The sequence below is a fragment of the Ostrea edulis genome, chromosome 2 (genome assembly GCF_947568905.1).
Source record: "Ostrea edulis chromosome 2, xbOstEdul1.1, whole genome shotgun sequence".
NCBI classification, from domain to species: domain Eukaryota; kingdom Metazoa; phylum Mollusca; class Bivalvia; order Ostreida; family Ostreidae; genus Ostrea; species Ostrea edulis.
In genome coordinates, this window is record NC_079165.1 from 51,699,470 (window position 1) to 51,722,924 (window position 23,455).

Sequence of the window (23,455 nt, forward strand, 5' to 3'; positions counted from 1 at the left end):
CGGAGACATATTGTTTTTGCTCCGTTTCTTATTATTATGTCTCCGAACACAAAGTGTCGGAGACATATTGTTTTTGCTCCGTTTCTTATTATTCTTATTATGTCTCCGAACACAAAGTGTCGGAGACATATTGTTTTTGCTCCGTTTCTTATTATTCTTATTTTCTTCTTCTTCTTCTTCTTTTTATTCCTCTTCTTTCCAGAGAAATTTGTCCGCGCGATTTTATGAAAGTGCTTCGACAGATCCACTTCAAACATTTTGAGGTGATAGGGGGTCATGAGGAGGGGTGCAATCAACTTTCGAAATTTTCAAAATGGCTGCCGTTTCAAGATGGCGGCCAAAAACGTCAAAAACTCAAGGTTGTCGGATTTCAACCAAATTTTATTTCTAGGGTAATTTGGTGACCCCGAGTTCATTCCCACCATTAAAAAAAAAATTTGAGCCACCATTTTCAAAATGGCCGCCATATACCGAAATATTTCAAAGTGTTAAAATCTCTGCAACATTTGGGTTCTAGGGTAATTGGAGGGTCCACAGTTCATTTCTACCATCATTTTTTCCTTACAATCTATTTTCAAATGTTTCAAAATGGCCGCCATTGAACAAAATGGCGGCCAAAAAAGAAGTCCGTCGGATTTCAACCAAATTTAGTTTCTAGGGTTTTTGGAGGACCCTGAGTGCATATCTGGCATCAAAAAGTTTTTCTGACATGGGGAGGTGTTCGGAGACATTTGTGTTGGCATCCCAACACAGTTATAGCTCGTTATTCTTATTTTCTTCTTCTTCTTTTTATTCCTCTTCTTTCCAGAGAAATTTGTCCGCTCGATTTTATGAAAGTGTTTCAACAGATGCACTTCAAACTTTGTGAGCTGATAGGGGGTCATGAGGAGAGGTGCAATCAACTTTCGAAATTTTCAAAATGGCCGCCGTTTCAAAATGGCGGCCAAAAACGTCAAAAAAATCAAGGTTGTCGGATTTCAACCAAATTTTATTTCTAGGGTAACTTGGTGACCCCGAGTTCATTCCCACCATCAAAAAAAAATTTTGAGCCGCCATTTTCAAAATGGCCGCCATATACCGTCGGATTTCAACCAAACTTAGTTTCTAGGGTTTTTTGAGGATCCTGAGTGCGTATCTGGCATCAAAAACCATTTCTGACATGGGGAGGTGTTCGAAGACATTTGTGTTGGCATCCCAACACAGTTATAGCTCGTTATTCTTTTCTTCTTATTTTTCCTCTTCTTTAGTGAGAAATTTGTCCGCTTGATTTTATGAAAGTGCTTCGACAGATCCACTTCAAACTTTGTGAGCTGATAGAGGGTCATTAGGAGGGGTGCAATCAACTTTTCAAATTTTCAAAATGGCCGCCGTTTCAAGATGGCGGCCAAAAAACGTCAAAAACTCAAGGTTGTCAGATTTCAACCAAATTCGATTTTTAGGGTAATTTAGTGACCCCGAGTCCATTTCCACCATCAAAAATTTTTTTTGAGCCGCCATTTTCAAAATGGCCGCCATATACCGAAATATTTCAAAGTGTTAAAATATCTACAACATTTGGGTTCTGGGGTAAATGGAGGGTCCACAATTCATTTCTAGCATCTGTTTTTCTTTCCAATCAATTTTCAAATCTTTCAAAATGGCCGCCATTGAAGAAAACGGCGGCCAAAAATCAAATCCGTCGGATTTCAACCAAATTCAGTTTCTAGAGTTCTTTGAGGATCCTGAGTGCATATCTGGCATCAAGAACCATTTCTGACATGGGGAGGTGTTCGGAGACATTTGTGTTGGCATCCCAACACAGTTATAGCTCGTAATTCTTATTATGTCTCCGAAGACATATTGTTTTTGCTCCGTTTCTTATTATGTCTCCGAACACAAAGTGTCGGAGACATATTGTTTTTGCTCCGTTTCTTATTATTATGTCTCCGAACACAAAGTGTCGGAGACATATTGTTTTTGCTCCGTTTCTTATTATTATTATTTTCTTCTTATTCTTATTATTCCTCTTCTTTAGTGAGAAATTTGTCTGACCGATTTTGTGAAAGTGCTTCGACAGATCCACTTCAAACTTTGTGAGCTGATAGGGGGTCACTAGGAGGGGTGCATTCAACTTTTCAAATTTTCAAAATGGCCGCCGTTTCAAGATGGCGGCCAAAAATCGTCAAAAACTCAAGGTCTTCGGATTTCAACCAAATTCGATTTCTAGGGTAATATGGTCACCCCGAGTCCATTTCCACCATCAAAAAGTTTTTTTGAGCCGCCATTTTCAAAATGGCCGCCATATACCGAAATATTTCAAAGTGTTAAAATCTCTACAATATTTGGGTTCTGGGGTAAATGGAGGGTCCACAATTCATTTCTAGCATCAGTATTTCCTTCCAATCAATTTTCAAATGTTTCAAAATGGCGGCCAAAAATCAAGTCCGTCGGATTTCAACCAAATTCAGTTTTTAGGGTTTTTTGAGAATCCTGAGTGCATATCTGACATCAAAAAGCATTTCTGACATGGGGAGGTGTTCGGAGACATTTGTGTTGGCATCCCAACACAGTTATAGCTCGTTATTATGTCTCCGAACACAAAGTGTCGGAGACATATTGTTTTTGCTCCGTTTCTTATTTTTCTTATTATTAGTATGTCTCCGAACACAAAGTGTCGGAGACATATTGTTTTTGTTCCGTTTCTTATTAAGGTCTTCCGTTTTCCAACGGAAGACCGTCTTGTGATTCTACTGTTTATTATTATTATTATTTTTTTTTTTTTTCCCTTTCGTCTCCGAGACCGTTGGATGGATTTTCCTGAAATTTTCACAGGTTATAGAGAACGATGGTACCTCGAGGCATTTTTTTCATTTTTTCAAAATTCACTTCCGGTCGCAAGATATGTCCAATTTTCCTCTTTTTACAAGATATTTTGTCCAGCGTTTTTCTCAGAAACGGTAAAAGATAGAGTCACCAAATTTTCAGAGTTAATAGATCTCACTTTGTAGGCGTGCAGTAGGGGGTTAAGAATGTCGGCCGTCACTTCCGGTCGTCACCGGAAGTGATTAAAGGAAACATGAATTTCAAACTTTTTTCTTTCAAATTGAAACCTATTTCGGTTTACTATATCTCGTTCTAATTCTCAAAAAATGTTGACCCCACCGGAAGTTGAATCTTCAACTTCCGGTTTTATCAAAGAAAGCCTATTCATTCTCTCATTTTTCAGTGCCATAAATCTCGGTCATGAAACTAGTTAATGACTTGAGTTTTAAATATATAATAGTCACTATAAATATCTAGAGTAACGTCAAATATTTTTGTAAAATTTACTTCCGGTCGGCAAATACGGCTTATTAGCTGTTTTTGTTGTCCAGCGTTTTTCTCAGAAACGGTAAAAGATAGAGTCACCAAATTTTCAGAGTTAATAGATCTCACTTTGTAGGCGTGCAGTAGAGGGTTAAGAATGTCGGCCGTCACTTCCGGTTGTCACCGGAAGTGATTAAATGAATCATATATTTCAAACTTTTTTCTTTCAAACTGAAACCTATATCGGTTTACTAGGTCTGGTTCTAATTCTCAAAAAAATGTTGACCCCACCGGAAGTTGAAACTCCAACTTCCGGTTATATCAAAGAAAGACTATTCATTCTCTCATTTTTCAGTGCCATAAATCTCGGTCATAAAACAAGTTAATGATTTGAATTTTACATATGTTATAGACACTATAAATGTCTAGAGTAAATTTAAATATTTTTGAAAAAATTCACTTCCGGTCGTGAGATATAGGGTGGACATATTCAAACCTTGTTTTTTCAGTTTCTCAATAATGAATATAGATAGACGCTTGAAACTTGTAGAGTTGATCAACTGACATTAGTCCATTGTACACATACATTCAATTTTTTTGTCCGTCACTTCCGGTCTATACCGGAAGTATTTGAATAATTGTCGATTTACCGATTTCTTCGAGTGATTTCTCAGAGATGGCTGAAATTTTCAGGTATAATGTCTTATGAAATGACCTTGCTATAATTCTTTTTGTTTTTACAAAATTCACTTCCGGTCGGAAAATATGGCCGATTTTCTGTTTCTCAAAAGGAATTTTGTCCAGCATTTTTCTTGGAAAAAGTAAAATATAGGTTCATCAAACATTCAGGGATGATCAATTTCCGTTTGTAGGCGTGCAGTAGTGGGTTGAACATGTCGACCGTCACTTCCTGTCGTCACCAGAAGTGATGAAAAGAATCGCAAATTTCAAACTTTTTCCTTTAAATTGAAACCTATACTAGTTTATTAAGTCTCTTTCAAAGTGTCAAAAGAATATTGACTCTGTCGGTAGTCAAAACGACTACTTCCGGTTTCTTGATAAAATACCTTTTTAATTTTCGTCTCTTTGTCTCTATAAATCTCGCTTAAATTTGAAGTCTTTCATATGATTTTCACATGTCTTAATAAAAGTATAAACTTCCAAAGTTTTGATAATTTTGTTTTTCAAAATTGACTTCCGGTCGGTAGTAACCTACTACTTTTTCTTTCTTAGGTTTACTTCTTTTATTGAGAACTCTTTCAGATAGAGACGTGAAATTTTCAGGGAATATAGGGAATATAGACAGTTAAGAGTCGCTGTCATTTATAGGAAAAAGCATCTGAATAGTACTTCCGTTCGTCACCGGAAGTTACGAGAAAGGAGTAAAAAATTCGATAATACATTTCTCATTCATTGTTAAGGCACATTTTCTGATATATTTAAATGGTTTTCGTAGGAACAGAAAGCTCTTTACCGGAAGTGGTCTAACGGAAGACCTACTCATTACTAGTAATGAGTGTCTAGTTATTCTTATTATTATTTTCTTCTTCTTATTCTTATTATTCCTCTTCTTTAGTGAGAAATTTGTCCGACCGATTTTGTGAAAGTGCTTCGACAGATCCACATCAAACATTGTGAGCTGATAGAGGGTCACTAGGAGGGGTGCATTCAACTTTTCAAATTTTCAAAATGGTCGCCGTTTCAAGATGGCGGCCAAAAAACGTCAAAAACTCAAGGTTGTCGGATTTCAACCAAATTTTATTTCTAGGGTAGTTTAGTGACCTGGAGTCCATTTCCACCATCAAATTTTTTTTTGAGCCGCCATTTTCAAAATGGCCGCCATATACCGAAATATTTCAAAGTGTTGAAATCTCTACAATATTTGGGTTCTGGGGTAAATTTAGGGTCCACAATTCATTTCTAGCATCAGTATTTCCTTCCAATCTATTTTCAAATGTTTCAAAATGGCCGCCATTGAAGAAAATGGCGGCCAAATTACAAGTCCGTCTGATTTCAGCCAAATTTAGTTTCTAGGGTTTTAGAGGATCCTGAGTGCATATCCGGTATCAAAAACCATTTCTGACATGGGGAGGTGTTCGGAGACATTTGTGTTGGCATCCCAACACAGTTATAGCTCGTTATTCTTATTATTATTCTTTTCTTCTTATTTTTCCTCTTCTATAGTGAGAAATTTGTCCGACCGATTATATGAAAGTGCTTCGACTGATCAACTTCAAACTTTGTGAGCTGATAGGGGGTCATAAGGAGGGGTGCAATGAACTTTTGAAATTTTCAAAATGGCCGTCGTTTCAAAATGGCCGCCAAAAACGTCAAAAAATCAAAGTTGTCGGATTTCAACCAAATTCTATTTCTAAGGTAATATTGTGACCCCGAGTCCATTTCCACCATCAAAATTTTTTTTTGAGCCACCATTTTCAAAATGGCCATCATATACTGAAATATTTGAAAGTGTTAAAATCTTTACAACATTTGGGTTCTGGGGTCACTTGAGGGTCCACAGTTCTTTTTTAAAATCAGTATTTCCTTCCTATCTAATTTTGAATGTTTCAAAATGGCCGCCATTGAAGAAAATGGCGGCCAAAAATCAAGTCCGTCGGATTTCAACTTCATTTACTTCCTAGGGTTTATGGAGGATTCTGAGTCCATATCTGGCATCAAAAACCATTTCTGACATGGGGAGGTGTTCGGAGACATTTGTGTTGGCATCCCAACACAGTTATAGCTCGTTCTTATTATTATTTTCTTCTTATTTTTCCTCTTCTTTAGTGAGAAATTTGTCCGCTCGATTTTATGAACATGCTTCGACTGATCCACGTCAAACTTTGTGAGCTGATAGAGGGTCATTAGGAGGGGTGCAATCAACTTTCGAAATTTTCAAAATGGCCGCCGTTTCAAGATGGCGGCCAAAAACCGTCGGATTTCAACCAAATTCGATTTCTACGGTATTTTAGTGACCCCGAGTCCATTTCCACCATCAAAATTTTTTTTTGAGCCGCCATTTTCAAAATGGCCGCCATATACTGAAAAATTTGAAAGTGTTAAAATCTGTAAAACATTTGGGTTCTGGGGTAAATGGAAGGTCCACAATTCATTTCTAGCATCAGTATTTCCTTCCAATCTATTTTCAGATTTTTCAAAATGGCCGCCATTGAAGAAAATGGCGGCCAAAAAATCAAGTCCGTCGGATTTCAACCAAATTTAGTTTCTAGGGTTTTTTGAGAATCCTGATCTGGCATCAAAAAGCATTTCTGACATGGGGAGGTGCTGCAGTTCGGAGACATTTGTGTTGGCATCCCCACACAGTTATAGCTCGTTATTATTCTTTTTCTCCGGTACTTTTTTGTCCGGTAGTGTTCTCAGAAACTATAAAAGGGATCGATATGAAACTTTCCAGGATGATAGTATAGCGTTTGTAGATGTGCATAGTGATAGTCATTTTGTCTGCACGTGCATGCACGCGCGCGCACGTGCACTGCAATTTTGGTACAAAAATTGGAAAATCAGAATAATAAAGGGATCGATATGAAACCTAAATAGGATGATAGTATATCATTTGTAGATATAAAAAATAATAGTTATTTTGTCTGCACATGCACGCGCACACGTGCACGTGCATTACAAAATTTGTACACTAACATTGGAATCAGTCTAACTTTTTTGTTGTTCATTGAAATGGCTTGATATTCATATCATAGGTAGATATTGAGACTTTTAACTGATTTGCATGGTCAAAATTACCTATTTGCGCGCGCATGCACGTGCGCTTCATTTTGATTGGATAATACTAAAACGTTTGTAACTATCTTATTTATGAAGCGAATGAGATGATATTCACAGCATACGTAGACAATATGTGTATCTATATATTGGTGTAACAAAAAATGCCAAAGCACACGCGCATGCGCGTGCATAGATTTTCAAATGTTCAACTTTTAAAGGACGATAACGTTTTTGTTTTTCATCAAATTCTATTGATATTAGGGGTTTAGATGTGTCTTGGTACTCCTTACAAATAGCTGTAGTTAGAATTACTGCTCAGCACGTGCATGCACGTGTGCTGAATTCTGATTGGACGATTTTAAAATCGCTATAACTTCCTTATATTTGGTGGAAACGTTATGAAATTCATACTGTGGGTATATGATACAAATGCCTGTTGAACGACATCAACAAAAATTCGAAATCATACACGCGTGCGCGTGTATGCACGTGGAATGTTTTCTTTCATTTCTTGGTACTGAAATGACCATATTGAACGTACTAAATGTAATTAAAGGCTAAAATAAAATTATTTTTGCTATCGATTCACAAGGACATCACTTTTTAATTGGGGGAGGTTTGGGGAACATATGTAACGGTCCCCGTTACAATTAGAACTTGTTTCTGATGTCATGGATGCAAAGGTTTTGTTCGCAAACTTCATAGCAGGGCAGATCACTCCTTTTCTGGTTGCAATGCAGATTGTTCCACCAGACTCTGCAAGCCCATGTTTACTGACAAAGCAAGATCGCCTTTGTAGTTGTACCTAAATGCATGTGCTTTAATTTAAATTTTGATATATAGAGCAGCCAATGTTTATATGTAAAAGGATGCAACTTTAAGTATTATTTGATAATATGTATGTGACTTGTTGTTGGAGAGGATTTTTTGCTGAATAGATGATTTTATTAAAATATTTATGTAATACTATATCTTTCAAGTTTTTTTTTTTTTTTTTTATAGTTTTGTTAAAGTTAATGGTCAAACACACTTGATGTTGTGTTAATATATGATACATGATACATGTACAATGATTAGATTGATATTTTATTTGAAAGGACAAATATTTATTTTGATGGTAAAATGTTGTGAATTTTGAGCTTTGAAAAAAGGTCGCCGCGCGCAAAATCCCCATGGGGATTTTTAAAAGTTGGCATGTATGCAAATTCAAGGATTAATAGAACCGGAAGTACTGAAGATATTCAATTGAAACTGGGAAGACCAATTGTATTTATCATTATTAACAGTAATATTTGTCTGTAATAAATCAGGATTCTTATTTCTAGTTTTTGTAAATGTCACCCCCTACAATTTTAAGGGCCTTGTATATCGGAAATGACTGGACCAGGCAACAAAATTAAGGGGAAATACTCGCTAAATGCGAGTTAAAAATTGAAATTCCGAGTAAAAAATCACAAGTGATCGCAACTTTTTGCGAGTGAAGAAAAAATGATCTTTTCCCGGATTTCCTCGGTTTATTGACTGTACTTTGAAGTTTACAATAATTTTGTCTTGTGCATAGAAACGCTTTTCAGAATCAATATACAAGTATTGAAAAAGTAAACGTGGATCGAATAAATAACTAAGGCCAAGGTCATCTCAGTCAGTGATGTCAAAGATGGCCTACTTCAAGCACACTTCGGGCATCTCAGTGACGTCTGATTTAAATAGCAAGCATGTTGATCTCGTCCGTGTCTACATGAAACAACACATGACAGTGTGTCACCGCTTCACGCGGTGTCCTTCTGTATTCTATAGTCAAACACTTCTGAGTTCGCGGGGTTTTCTTTTCAACTAGAATTTTTTAGATGAAATTTCCAAAAGTTTTGAACATATAGTTTGAATTGGTGCAAACAGTCTTCAAGATTTCAATCCACATGATGTTGTAAATAGGTGGTAAATCTCTGGACAGCGAGTACGCCGCACAAGTGTACCCTATGACCCTCACCATGCACCATGTATGCTGTATAATAATTCATTAAATTTTAAATGAAAGAATTCGCAATCTTATTTTTATTATTGCACTTTAAAGGAGATTTTTAAAGATTTTCCCTATATTTTGATAAAGAGACATGCTTGTTTTCTTAAATTCATGTAAAACAGCAATCGATTGAAAAATGCTAGTAAATGCTCAATTTTGCTAGTTGGAAAATAATCCACTAGCTAAAATTTGCTAGTAGTGAAAACAGTTAATTTCGATCCCTGTGGACATGGAAGTAGGTCACCACTAACTTTTTTGTTTCTGAAGACAAAATGAATCTAACTGAAAAGTTTCATTGGTTTCTAATGACCAATAGGAAAGGTTTAGGACTTTTTCTAAAATAAAGTCTAAATTACCATCGTGTTTCCGACACCGGATGTGAAGAAAGCAGAAGTACTTCAATGACGAATAAAACTTAATATGCTTTCCATGGACAAAGCATATCTTTTTAAAATAGCAAGAGAGATAACTTTTAAGAACTTTTATTTGAAAGTACCAATTTTTAAGGTCTTAAAAGTCCCTTAAGGGATCAAAATAGTGATCCACGGACCCATATTTTAGATTGCCCTTTTATTGCTTGATTCAAATCACGAAACAATTTGGAAATTCGATGCCGAATAAAAAAGTTACCATTCAAAGACTGTTTCTGACTTTGACCCCTAGAGTTCCCTAATTCCTTTTAGGATTCATTCAAAAACTTTTTCCTTATGGCATTATTCAAGTAAAATAGAACAAGGAATGATGGAGAGCTTTTGGAGAAAATGTGGCACGCGTATTTTTTATTTAACATTATAGAAGCCCTATAGGAAATTTTAAGAATTCATAGAACCGGAAGTACTCAAGATATTTCAATGAAACTTCTATGATAATTAGAACTTAACACGTTTCGACAATACCCTTACAGAAATGAGATGTACCCGAAAGGTACCCAAAAAGTATCTGTAAGGTACCCGAAGGAACTTTTTCCCTGAAAAATGTACCCAAAAAGTACCCGCAAAAAACAGCCATTTTTCGACAGTACCCGGAACATACCCGACTATTGTAAAAAGTACCCAAAATGTGCCCATGCAGATTAAAAATTGAAAAGTTAAAATGTACCTGAAATGTACCCAACAGAAAAATATAAATGTTCAAATGTACCCGAATTGTACCCAGGGTATCAATTAAGGAAGTTAAAATGTATTCGATATGTACCCACTTTAAAGTTACTAAGTTGAAATGTACCCGAAATGTACCCAACAAAAAATATTAATGTTGAAATGTTTACCAGAAATGTACCCTGGGTAAATTAAAAAGTTAAATTGTACCCGTAATGTACCAACTTTAAATGTGACTATTGAAAATGTACCTATTTAAATAAACCTTGTAATTTCACAACAGATACAAATAATATGAAAATAAACATTAAACAATTTCACAACTGATTTTGAAATAAGAAAGCTTTTATAGTCAATTGTACCAGCATTATGTACCCAATTTCAATCTGGCATGGGTTTTTTTATTGATGTATGTATGTTGTAGACATTTTTTGTTTAAAATATAAATATATATATATATATATATGAAATAGTGCAAATCCTGTTGATGTTAATGAATTTTAATTTATCTATAAAAAGTTTTTTTTGTTCTGCCATTAAGGTAGCTATAGTATTAAAGAAAATCTGAAGGATTACATGAAGGGATCCATCCCTAAACCTCTAAATGGAAAGCTATTTTCCATTTTTAAAGACATAACAATCAAAAATAAATAATTGTAGAGACCTAGTAGTAAGATACTCTTTTGAACTTGATAATGCTACATGATTGTTAGTCTGCAGCAATTTCATAAGAAAAATTTATCTGACAGTCACTGAATTTAATTTTCAATTAATTCTTAATATATATATATATATATATATATATATATATATATATATATATAAAAGCACAAAAACCCAACAACACCCTACTTTCTTAAAGTGTCGGATCTGAGAAGATACAAGGCCAGTAAAGAAATTTATAATCAGGTCTTCACTGTTGCAGTACAGGGAGAAAACGAAATGCTGTAGAGTACCTCTAGTCACCACTTACCACCCTACATTGAAGGACCTAAACAAAATCCTAAAGGATAACTTCCCGAAACTCTTGGATAATCCTAGATTGGCAAGAGAATTTGGTGAGCCACCAATGGTGTCCTTCAGACGACCCAGGAATATCAAGGATTTGATGGTAAGGGCCAGATTAGACAACCCCCTACCCAATGGAGGCTTTTCAACTTGCTCTGACAAGCGGTGTTTGCTTTGCAAATTTAGCCATAATTCAGAAACGTTCCAAAGCTTCACTACAGGCAAAACGTATAAAATATTGGGTCGACTCTCCTGTAAAACCAACAACTGCATATACCTTATCAATTGTAAACAATGTGGACAACAATATGTTGGGGAAACTACAAACATCAGACTTAGGACCAACAACCACCGATCAACCATCAAAACCAAACGCGTGACCGAACCCGTAGGGGAACATTTCAACAAAGAAGGTCACATTTGGCAAGACATGCAAGTGGTTGTTATTGATCATAACCCATTATGGACCGATGCAGAGAGAAAGAGCACGGAAAAATCCTGAATGCACCGTTTGAAATCATTCCGTCCAGGTGGAATGAATAATTTGAATGATTTCACACGCATGAATCCAGGATAAATCCTTAGTTAAAATCAGTTTCCATAGCCTAATCGCCAAAATTCACCCGATAAGATATCTTATTTTGTTTGATTAATATAAATACAATTCGTTTCCCCGGTTTCAAGGCTCTGACCTTGAGTTCCTTTATTTAACCTTGAGTTCCTTGTTTAGCCATAGCGAGGATTCCCAGGATTGCGATTGTTGTTTGACCTTCAATACTTCCTAATTATGTTAGAACATCATAAGAAATCATTACAATTATGAAATTTTATAGCTCTTTCTCTCTCTCTCTCCCTCTCATTTTTAAAATTTTAAAATAAAAATAAAAAAAAAACCCAAAAAAAAACCCGGGGATGATAATAAGGAAAAAAATGTATTGACCTTGAAGACTAGTATTTTATTAATATATCATCTTAAGACCTCTAAACTATGGTAAAACATTTTAAATCAACATAAATTCGGATTCGCATAGCTCTTTATGTTGCGATATCAGAATTTCTAGAATGCGGCTTCAATTTGTCTGACCTTGAAAAATATATTACCTTGAAAAATAATATTGAATCTTTTTCCTTAGACTTCTCTCCCATTCACCTATTCGATTGTTGATTTTAATGCTAGATCAGTGTCCTTTGATTGACTTTGTTTGTTGTTTAATCGTGTTCTTCTGGCAATCATTATTTTTCGCTGTTCACCATATCCGAATCATCAATGGTACAGACTACCTAATATTGTTTTGAACTTAATCACTCCATATCATTATCTTCCCACCATTTTATTCCATAATCACATTGTTTTGTAAGTTTTCCCTCTAAATTTTTCTGATTTTTGTAATTTTTCAAGAATAATTTTATTTTCATCCCGACCCGACCATGGTACAAACTCTCTAAACCATAGTCAGTAAACACGCTTTACAACGTAACCACCACCATATTTATCACTCAGTACAATAGTGTATCACTCTTCTCACCAATGTAGTTTATCGATACTTGTCGTTTTTGTGTGTTATTTGTTTATCTAATATATGTCTCTTGATAAAGACGCGGGTTGCGTCGAAAATTTGAGTTTTAAATAACCAACAGTGTCGTGGCCTTTTCAGTGCTTTTATATATATATATATATATATATATATATATATGGTAAACAATCTGTATATATCATAATATATGCATATATAGATCTATCTGTATTTCATTTTTTATTTGGGGGGGGTGTGTGTGTTAATATTGATATACACTGTATGTCAAAAGATGTCCCTGCAGAGGGAAATTATTGAAGATCATCATATTATTTTTATAAACTACAGTGTAGTTAACTTATTAATTAATTAACCAATCAATTCAGAGAGCGGGTCTTCACAGTACTTGGCTCTAACAACCGTAAATTGAGATCGGGTTCCTGATAAAAAGCATCGGGTGTGCACTCCGAGTTCCCGCGCATAGTCAGCATGCAGACACCATGTTTATGATGTTGTGACCTACCGTAAACATTATGAACAGACAAAGAATAGCCTTCAACAGGGACCCGAGGGAGTTTGTGGTGTTATCCTGAAGAGACTCCCAACCATTAAGTAAGTGATTTACACACTAGTGTATTTTGTAGATTCTTTGACTTCATGCCAGTTATGATCACTGATAATCCGAAATTCCTCCGATTCTTATCCCTTTCACATTTGTGTCTGATGGTCTTCACTGCACATAACATATAGAGAAAGCAAGGGTAACAGTCAGAGGTATCTTGAATTATGTAACTCATGTGTCTTTTGTAAAGTAGGACAATGGAATTCGCTAACTAGTCTAAATGCGTCTATTGACGGACACTTAGACGATTTTCATTTTCTACCCGGCACTTGATAACCCGCGATTTGCATCAACTAGATATCTACTCGCTAGACACAGAAATGCTATTTCATTTGTAACACCTCATAGTTTAACCACTCATATTATGTACATAGCAGGTCAAACTGAAATAACTTAAGTAACGTCGGCATTATGTTAAAATCAGCTCGATCCGCTCCTTTATTTTTATGTTGTCGCAATACGAGGAGCGGATCGAGGAGCTGGTTTTAATCAGATTGGTCAGAAGGAACAGTAAGAGTTATCAATTGACAAGTAAAAATTTAAGTTGATAGCACAAGTGACCTGAGTGATTAGAAATATTTATTTATTGTCCTGTAATTTGGTTATTGGAAGGTCTTTGGTATCCTTTGATTATTTACAATTTCATTTCTCTTTCAGAATATAATTCATGATAGATACAGAATTTATATGGTGTGACCACTGACCAGACTGGTTTTAATATGCCATTCTGAGAATTACACTATGCAGACCTGGATCAATGTTTATATAGTTCCAAAATGAGTTTACTCTGAATGACACTTCAGTTCATGCACATTTTAGGTAAGTCCAATGAGACTGCTAGGCCTATATGTATAGTGGATGGGAAGTCCATGACCCTGATATGTCTTAAATTTGTCTGACAGCAAGTCAAATTGGGATGACTAATTCCACTATCAGTTTCAAATCACTGATTTAATTTGAACAGATCATACAAACTGTTTCTATTAATTTTAAATAGATATATGACATGCCCACAAAATAATTGCATTATTATTTTTTTTAGAATGTACGTCATCAATGTTCTCCCAAAGGAAAGTGAGCAAAAACTTATCCAGAGAATCAACAGCACATTTTTGTGAAACTTTTTAAAATGTGCAGGTAATATTGCTGTTAAAATATTTTGTATCCTATGATCTGTAATAAAATATAAGTGGCATATTGATATAACTTTAATTTAGTTATAACTTTTCAACTAAAATGGGTAGGGATTTTATGTTTGCCATTTTTATTCTTTGTGACAAGAAAATATTTTTTAATATATATATATACAAACTGTATATATAAGTACCTCATTAATGACCTTTTGACCTACTAAGGCTTTCTGATGGTACCAAATTTGATCTTCTGACCTTGACATGAATTTTGACCTACTTGTCTTGAAAACCGTTAAGTTTGGGGGCATCCATGGTTCACATTCATGTCATGATGCTGTTCAGACTATGAAAAGATGTTGCTGTTAAGAATGATTATCTAGCACAACCATTTAATGCAAAGTTAGATATATTAAGTTAAAATATTTTCATTGCAATCTTGGTATTGTATTGCATGTGTTAATTAATCATTTATGATGAAAATGTTTTTTTTAATTTCTTTCATTTATGCGCTTATTTACATGTATTTGTTAGATTTTAATCGAATTAATAATAAAGGAACAATATCCAAGAAAATATAATATATAAGTATATTTAATTTAGAAAGTTAAAAGAGACGAAACGGGTGTAAAATAAAGATAATTTAAAGTGTCAGGTCAACTGAATTAAAGACAAAGAAAAGTGCAGTAAACTACATTCGTATTGTGATTTGGTTTTATTATATTTCATTAAATGGGGTTTTTTTTTTTTATTTGCAGGAGAAATAGGATTACGAAGAAGAGAAGCTTTGTCATAATTTTTTATAGTATGAATTAAATGCAATTTCTCATATATTAAGATTCTTCATTTTTTCAGGACACATGGTTGGTAATATTCATGAAAACTAGCAGAACTCCAGTACATTTGAAGTGTTAGTCAAGCATACTTTAGGAGAGGCAAGCAAAGTCTGGAAAATGCCATAAATGGTACCCGAAAAGTGCCTAAAATGTCACCCAGAGTGTACTTAAAATGGTACTTATGCTGTACCCGGAATGTACCCAGTTTGTACCCAAAACGTACCTAAAATGGCACTGGGTTTGTACCTAAAATTGTACCCGTAAAGTACCTATAATGTACCTAAAATGTACCCAGTTTGTACCTAAAAACTGTCTAAATTGGTAACCGGATTTTACCAATAATGTACCTGAATAATACCTAAATTGTACCAGAAAAGTTTCTGAAATGGTACCTGGATTTAGGGATTCCCTTAAACAGTTTCAGAGGGGCGCCCCACCCTGCCGCCTTTTGCCGCCGCCCCTCTGCCCTTTCCCAAATCTAAAACAAAAAAATTGCCGCCCTTTTGCCATTGAAGACAACACAAAAATTCCCCTTTTTGTACCCCAATTACAAATGTCTGTTTCTTTTGTGAAGTTCGTTTTAGATCATAATCATGCAGTATTTGACCAGGTAAATTGAACAGATCGTAATTGATCACTTGTGTCTAATCCGATAATTGGAAGCACGTGATAACGGTAAACATCTGTCTAAGTATGGTATCATTTTCAAAAAAAAGTTTATACTACTTCAATCTTGCGAAATTTGTTCGGCATGATATTGTGACAAGTTTTTCAATTTGAAAAAAAAAATGGTGACAGTTTTCTTTTCATCACTATATATATATGCATTTACCATTTTGCTTTTACGGTGAACTGCTTTGAATCGGTACAAGACTGTTAAGTGAACCTAGCTAGCTAGATGCGCGGATTGGCACGCGCTCTTGTGTACCCGAAGAAGTATGAAGGAGATATTATGAGCAGTTTGAGAAAAGCCATTTGAAACCCATGTCATTTCGTGGCACACCATTCCTTCACTGCTTTTATCACAATCAAGAGAGATGTCAGTTTTATTATCAATTTGAGTAGTAATTCCCCGGCCATTTTGCACACAGAAATACTTGGAAATTCATTTTTAAAACACGAACATGAAGTATTCATCTATGGAAATAACATTCTTACTAATATCTAGAAGATTGTTAAAAATTTTCTGATACGTCAAAAGTTGTTAGGTATAATATCTATAATTAGCGATATGTAAATCAGATAAACAAGAGAGACAACTCAATTTCGCAGAGATCGTGTGATGAGACTATTTTACCTTATCAAAATAAAATTTAGATATTACGGGTAGAATATAAATCAATACATATCAATTAACCATGATTCCGCTGTCAATTGACTCTGTGCAATATTTCAAAACAAGGCACAGAAATTCCTGAAACATCGCGCAGCTTCAATTAAACTTTCAAATGACGTTTTTCAGTGTTGATCTTCCATACGAAAATTTTAAGTGATGGGGAATTGCATGTATTCGATCAACAGCTTAAACGAAAACAGGAGTTAAAATGTTTTCATTTATGAGTAACAAATAACTTAAGGTAAGGTTTGCGACATTTTGACATGTAGCGAACAAAGTCATGTTGCATATCAGTATGTTCAGTAGGAATTTATCTTTTGAAAATTGACTTTTTAAAAAAATCGCCCGTGTTGTTTTTTGACCAGATGGGCTTAATTTTGTGATGTTTTACATTTACGTGATCTTTGTACAAACGGGAATATTAGTGTTATAAAAACTAATCGAGGCAAACTTATGCGGTAAAAAGCTGGTAGAATTCTTAATAAGAGTATTATCTATAAGATTATACTAGTTGGTAGAAAGTTTTTATTTTAAAATACAAAACATAGCACTTTTTATATCTTTAATAAAATTTTAATTGGTTGCAATGGCAACAAAAAATGCATATTTAGCAGCTTTACAAGGTCTACGTCAGAAAAATTTCACTTTAAACATAATATTTGGACCATAAACATTTAAGAAACCATATAAAATTACTACCCACCGGGCTTTGTTTCCCTGGTAACAGATTAAAAAGAATTATTTGATTCATTGTTACTTTGTTTTATAATTGTACAATTTTTTGAAGAGTGCATTGAGCATTTTCATGAAAACCTTGACTTGTGAGGATGTGATGTTTAATGCCCCGAACAAAGCGAGGGTTCCCTTCTGCCCCTGTCTGAGGTACTAATTTTCCCTGCCCTTTTGAAGCTGCTGTGGGAATCACTAGGATTGTACCTGAAAAGTACCTAAAATGTACCTGGATTGTATCAATAATGTACCCATAATGTACCCTGAAAATGTATCAAAGAAATGTATCCAAAAGGTACCCCAAAATGGGAACAACATTGTTGACAAAATTGTACCTAAAAGGTACCCCAAAAATTAAAACCTTAAAAAGTTGTACAGGAAAGAAAATGTACCCGAAAAAGTACCCGCCTCTAGCTAAAAATATTTTTAAAGTCCGGTTCCAAAAAGGGTAGACTTTTGGGTACCCTTTAGGTACATTCTGGGTACCTTTTGGGTACTTTCCAGGTACTTTTTAGTGTACCCGAAGCGTACCCAAAGTGTGTACCCAAAAATATTGTACCCAGAAGGTACCCTAAAAATTGATACTTGGAAAGTTGGAAATAATAAGGTACCCAAAAGGTACCCCGGAAAATTTTAACTTACACAGTTGCATGGGAAAGAACAATGTACCCGAAAAAGTACCCGTCTGCAGCTAGAAATATTTTCAAAGTCCGGTTCCAAAAAGGGTATACTTTTAGGTACACTTTAGGTACATTCCAGGTACCTTTTGGGTACACTCCGGGTACTTTTAGGTGTACCTAAAGTGTACCCGTAAAGTACCCAAAGTGTACCCAAATTGTACCTGTAATGTATCCAAAATGTACCCAACAAAGGTACCCTAAATGTACCTTTTTTCTGTAAGGGTACCCAATAAGATTTTTGAAAATAACAAGGGAGATAACTCCTAAGAATTTTTTTTGAAAGTAACCAATTTTAAGCTTCAAAAAGTCCCCTAAGGGCTCATAGTGCTAACCCAAGGATGTTTTTTAGATAGTACTTTAGTCATTTTATTTAAATCAAGAAATGATTTGGAAATCCGATGCCAAATAAAAAAAAGTTACAATTCATAAACTGTTTCTTTCTCTGACCCCTACAGTTCCCTAATCCCTTTTAGGATTCATTCCAAAACCTTTTCCTCTGTGAGCCATACCTATGGCATTATTCAGGTAAAATATCACATGGGATGATTAACAACTTTTTGAGAAAACATAGCACGCATATATTTTATCTAACATTGAAATCCCCATAGTGAAATTCAGGGATTCATAGAACCGGAAGTACTCAATATATTTCAATGAAACTTCGATGGTGAATAGAACTTAACACATTTTGACAACACCTAACAAGGTTTTTGAAAATCTCAAGAGAGATAACTCCTTCGAACTTTTATTCAAATTTAGTAACAAATTTCAAGCTTTAAAAAGTCCCTTAAGGGATCAAACTACTGACCCACGGACCAATGTTTTTAAATTGTCCTTTTATTGCTTGATTCAAATCACGAGACAATTTGGAAATCCGATTACGAATAAAAAAGTTATCGTTCAAAGACTGTTTTTTACTCTGACCCCTACAGTTCCCTAATCCCTTTTAGGATTCATTCCAAAACTTTTTCCTCTGTGAGGCATATCTATGACATTATTCAGGTAAAATATCACAAAGGATGCTTAACAACTTTTTGAGAAAACGTGGCAGGCGTATTTTTTATTTAACATGGAAGGGGACCTATGGGACATAGGGAAATTCAAGCCTTTGTAGAACCGGAAGTACTTAAGATATTTCAATGAAACTTGGTAAACTTGTTTGATTTATCCCAAGTAACAATGTGTAATTGCTGAAATAATTTTCCAAATCTATTTGTATTTTTTCAAACTAACACCCCCCTTTTTAATAACTTTAGACCTTCATATCTCAAAAACGAAGCTGGAAGTTCGACCTTGTAATGACTATTGTAGACCAAACTCTAATAAATCCAAATCTAAAGTTTCGTTATAATACTGTGATGAAAATTTTCAAAGATATGGGATCCCAATAAAAAATGCTTTTCATCCTGGTAGAAACCGGAAGTAAAAGATCCGGAAGTCCAAAAGCTTATTTGCATTACACCGTAATTTTATCTACACGAATCTTATAAAGCTTCATCCTAATTAACCACCGTTTTCTTAAAAACGCTGACAGAAATCTGTCGAGAATACAATAACAATAGGTCTTTTCGACCGAAGTCTAAAAGGTCGAAAAGCCCTAATAATAATAATAATAATAATTAAAAAAAACGAAAACAATATGTCTTTCCGACGAAAGTCGAAAAGCCCTAACAAGAGGCCCAAGGGCCACATCGCTCACCTGAGTCACCTTGGCTCATATTTAAAGATTGTATGCAAAACTTTGACCCCCCCCCCCCCCTTGTGACCCCATCCTACCCCTGGGGGCAATGATTTTAACAAACTGAAATCTGAAAGATGTCAGAGAGCTTTCGTGTAAATATCAGCTTTTCTGGCTCAGTGGTTCTTGGGAAGAAGATTTTTAAAGATTTTCCTTATATATTTGAATGTAAAAATTTGATCCCCTATTGTGGCCCCATCCTACCCCAGGGGGCCATGACTTTAACAAACTTGAATCTGCATTATGTCAGGAAGCTTTCATGTAAATCTCAGCTTTTCTGGCTCAGTGGTTCTTGAGAAGATTTTTAAAGATTTATCCTATAAGTATGTAAAAGTTTGATCCCCTATTGTGGCCCCATCCTACCCCAGGGGGCCATGACTTTAACAAACTTAAATCTGCATTATGTCAGGAAGCTTTCATGTAAATCTCAGCTTTTCTGGCTCAGTGGTTCTTGAGAAGAAGATTTTTAAAGATTTATCCTATATATTAGTATGTAAAACTTTGATCCCCTATTGTGGCCCCATCATACCCCCGGGGGCCATGATTTTGACAAACTTGAATCTGCATTATATCAGGAAGCTTTCATGTAAATCTCAGCTTTTCTGGCTCAGTGGTTCTTGAGAAGAAGATTTTTAAAGATTTATCCTATATATTAGTATGTAAAATTTTGATCCCCTATTGTGGCCCCATCCGACCCCCGGGGGCCATGATTTGAACAAACTTGAATCTGCACTATATTAGGAAGCTCTCATGTAAATTTCAGCTTTTCTGGCCTAGTGGTTCTTGAGAAGAAGATTTTTAAATGACCCCACCCTATTTTTGCATTTTTGTGATTATCTCCCCTTTGAAAGGGATATGCCCTTCATTTGAACAAACTTGAAAGCCCTTCACCCAAGGATGCTTTGTGGCAAGTTTGGTTGAAATTGGCCAAGTGGTTCTTGAGAAGAAGTAAAAAATGTGAAAAGTTTACGACGCCGACGACACCGCCGTCGACGACGACAGACAACGGACAAATTTTGATCAGAATAGCTCACTTGACCTTTGGCTCAGGTGAGCTAACAAAAAAACACAAAAACAAAAAGTCTTTCCGACGAAAGTCGAAAAACCCTAATAATGAAAGAAAGCAAAAGTGAGCAAGCTCCAACAATGCTTAACAATGCCGCACATGCTATGCATTACTGCAAGAACAGGACAGATGGGCTCGAAATTCTAAGTTAAAAAAGGGCATAACTCCCAGAAAAATCTTTGAATCAGAATTTCCTGGGAATATGCACATCTACGCAGTGTGTCCTTATTAACTACAAAGTTTCACAAAATTCTGCTGAGCGATCTCAGAGGAGTTGCGCTGACAAGAACAGGACAGACGTACTCGAAACTTAAGTTCAAAAAGGGCATAACTCCTAGAAAAATTATTGAATCAGAATTTCCTGGGAATATGCACGTCTACGCAGTGTGTCCTTATTAACTACAAAGTTTCATGAAATTCTGCTTAGCGGTCTCAGAGGAGTTGCGCTGACAAGAACAGGACAGACGTTCTCGAAACCTAAGTTCAAAAAGGGCATAACTCCCAGAAAAATCATTGAATCAAAATTGCCTGAGAATATGCACATCTACACAGTGTGTCCTTATTAACTACAAAGTTTCATGAAATTTTGTTGAGTGGTCTCAGAGGAGTTGCGGTGACAAGAACAGGACAGGCAGGCTCAAAAATCAGGCAGGCTCAAAAATCTAAGTTCAAAAGGGACATAACTCCCAGAAAAATTAATGAATCAGAATTTCCTGGAAATATGCACATCTACACAGTGTGTCCTTATTAACATCAAAGTTTCACGAAATTCTGTTGAGCGGTCTCAGAGGAGTTGCGCTGACAAGAAAGGGACTGATGACTGACAGACGGGTCAAAAACATTACACCATCCGCAACTTCGTTGCATGGGGTATAATAATAGAGGAAAAGAAACAAAAGAATCACTATAAGGTCTTCCATTGAGACAGAAGACCTTACTAATGATAATAATAATGTAATAAGATGATGATTTAATCAAATTATTATTGCCATTCACGGTGAAGGTACAGTGCCACATTTTACACTCATCAGTCTTGTCCCGTTGACTTTGTTTACATTTGTTTCAGCGAGCCATTTTCAACGTGATCATCGTTTAAATCATGACTTTGTTTATTTGATCACTTATAAGGGTTTTTATAATTACCGAGTGAATCTCATCCATCTTTCTGTGGACTCTGTATGCCGTATTTCTGCTGTAAATCATTATTTACCGCTCTCAAACTTTCTCGTGTGCTGCCTGTATTGACGTCCGACAGGCCGATTCACTCCGGACTCTGACTGCCTGCATTGTGTTCCGGTGCTTGATTTTAATATATTACTACTTATTGTGTATTATTTATATATGAATCGTTGTAAGCAGATGCTGACCAACCTTTTTGTATGAATTTTATCCCGATAAAACCGCTTATCTGTCTTATTTTTTCATGTAATCCGAGTCCTAAATTTTTGTATCTCACTTTCGTTTTCTTCAATATTCCTACGCGCATTATTCACAGGGTGCTTAAATTCGAAATGTTAGAAGTCTAATAAATACTACGATAGTGAACAATTTCCAAATATGAATTTTAGTTATCAATTATGGCTTTATTTAATTAATTACATCCGGACAAGGCATTGTATATATCTTATATGGTTTTATTGTCATTAAAATTCACATGTCCGGAATTTATGATAGTCCTGTCTGGAATGTCCGTATCCGAACAATTATTTGATTGGATAACTTTTATCCGGACAATAAGGACAAACAGTGATTGGTTGGACAAGTCTATATAAGGAAGCTCAGTCTCAGTATCCATCATCTTCTCCTAGAGAACACATCTCATTAAGCAGAACAATCAAGGTAGATAAAAAAATGAACTTGGTAGTTGATGACGCTAATTTCTATAAGGACTTTATTCGTCCGGACAGTCCGTATCATTATTCAGTCATGAATTTAGATTTCACTAAGTAGGAAATTATTACAGTTCTTATTAATATTTTAGTCTATTGAAGACTTTGTGTTACGAAGTTTAACTTGGATGATTAGTTGTCCGGAATGTTGTCCGGAACGTTTTACAGCGTTTAAGAATCACTTGTTTGGACTCTAGTTCATATAAGAGTCAAGTTGTATAGATTAGATGTCAGAGTTTATGACCGCAGGAGTAGTAATTAAGTTACTGTTATATTCACTTTAGGTTTTAGCTGGTGATGTAGGAGTTAAAGACAGGTAGTAAAACAAAAAGGGGGGGGGGGGGGGGGTCAAGTCTGTTATATCACAGTTAAACTTTCGACTGTCCGGATCGACACTTTTAATATTTCCTTTTGATAAACTATTTAGAGTATCTATAGTAAATAACCAAAGCATAATTTCAGTCTACATGTTTATTAAGCTGAGAGCGTTAGTCCGCGGAGATACACGTTTTAGGATTTCTCAGCCTAGATGTCACGAGTCATTCCCCTTTGGTCATGCATTGTTGAATGGTCAACATCTCGGTCTATGTGTTGTTGTTTTATCCTGACATATTGTTATTTGGAGTTGTGAGCCATCCTGAATAAATTGTTGGTTGTTTTTAACTTGTATATGGTGTTTATTTCTTTCTTTCTTTGTGACAAGGAACCGCTCGACTTGTTACAATAATAATAAACTAGGCAAAACCAATATGTTCCCATACTTT

General features: G+C 35.3%; 1 protein-coding gene and 1 long non-coding RNA gene across 16 annotated transcripts in view; one reads left to right on the forward strand and one right to left on the reverse strand.

The window, feature by feature from the left end:
* The window catches only part of LOC125682093 (elongation factor Ts-like), a 214,259-nt gene that overhangs the window by 42,798 nt on the left and 148,006 nt on the right, over positions 1-23,455 (reverse strand). The window lies entirely within an intron of this gene.
* Positions 12,447-15,250, forward strand: LOC125682119 (uncharacterized). Its single transcript, XR_007372406.2, has 4 exons — positions 12,447-13,277; positions 13,945-14,106; positions 14,330-14,424; positions 15,176-15,250. It is a non-coding gene; the product is annotated as an uncharacterized LOC125682119 (long non-coding RNA).